This window comes from Talpa occidentalis, unplaced genomic scaffold (genome assembly GCF_014898055.3).
Source record: "Talpa occidentalis isolate TD23 unplaced genomic scaffold, MPIMG_talOcc4v2.1 talOcc4.557, whole genome shotgun sequence".
NCBI lineage: Eukaryota > Metazoa > Chordata > Mammalia > Eulipotyphla > Talpidae > Talpa > Talpa occidentalis.
This window is the reverse complement of record NW_023604925.1, coordinates 1-1,449: the sequence shown is the minus strand read 5'-3', so window position 1 is coordinate 1,449 and position 1,449 is coordinate 1.

The following is a 1,449-nucleotide window of genomic DNA, read 5'->3' as shown; positions in this document are numbered from 1 at the left end:
ATTCGTGCCCCGGGTCTCAGTTCCAAAGCCCTCAGTTCCAGGACGCGGGCTGTAGCCCAGATCAGTGGCGCGGGAATGGCGCCTTTTGAATCCCGCTCCCCTGCCTGGGCGCCTTGTTCCTGCTCACTCAGGGAGGGCCTCCGCCGTCTCCCGGCAAGCCTAGGTCGCAGGCGCGGGGACCTGGGCAGCTGCGATCTGGTCTGATCCGCGCCACTTTCCGCGCAAGCTTACCGGCGGCCGGGCTGTGTGCTGGTGCTGGTCTCCTCCTGGGGGGGGGCTCTTTTTAATGGCGCCTGGAGCTCACCTCCGCGCGGATCTGCAGGGTTCGCCTCAGCTCCTGTTCACGGGGTGTGGTGGCTGCAATAGTTCCTTTCCACTCACAGTCCCGCTTGCTGTGTCCGTTTTTCTTGTTGGCCGTTTTGGTTTGTTGTTTCCCTCCTCTCTGCCGGTGGGAGAGCTGCCTCTGTGGGCAGGGGAGGGGAGCAGGGTTCTGCGCTTCCCTCCCTTCTAGTCCTTTTTATGCCACTTTCTTCTTCGGGCAGTTTGCTGGAGTCGTCCGTTTATCTTCCGTGTCCCAGTTCTCACTGGGACCTGCCGCTTTTCCTCCCTATAACTTTTTTAATGGGAGATCTTACTCGCAGCGTCTCCTCGCCGCCATGTTGCTCCGCCCCACTCTGTTTGTTTGGTTTTTTAATTCATGCATACAAGAGCTGGGATACAGGCAGAGGTGTTTAGGGGGGAGGCAAGAGGATCACCAGAGACAGAGTGTGAGAACAGAACAGCAGATCCACGAGTATACTGCTGAGAAAGTAGTGGCGAGTCAGGAGAGGTCTGCTGCCACCATGTGGGTAGCTCCCTGGCCAGCTGGGAATCAAACTCGGCCACAGAAGCTGCGGACAACTCCATAGGTTGCGTTTTAACCCCTTGCTCCACAGGGAGCCTGGTTGTGGAGTTTTAATGAGATACATACATAAAGTGTTCAGCACAGTACTTGGACAAAAATTTGTTCCCTTTACCAAAATATGTGTATTTGATCTTGGCTTTGGCCAAGTAAGAAACATCTGAGGACACATGCCTCTTAGCACCAGCTCAGTGGCCCTGCAGCAGTATCTCCACAATACATTATCCAACCATGTCAGCTTTTAGTCTTCTAGAACAAAATTCACTCAAAATGTAAGTGTGATCATATTTTCCTCACTGAAAGAAAGTTGCATGTCCCATTCGATTCTCATTTTCCTTGTCTATTAAATAATAATGTCAATCCAGAAGGGACTATGCTGCTTACACATATTTATATCAAATGCCTACAGCAATGCTAACTATATATTTGGTGCTCAATAAAGGGGACTATATTTCTTTTTAAATTGGGTTTATAGCTATCTGAGTTTCCAGGTCTTAAAGTTTTGAGAGACTGTGAGCACACACACACACACATAGATTCATATATAG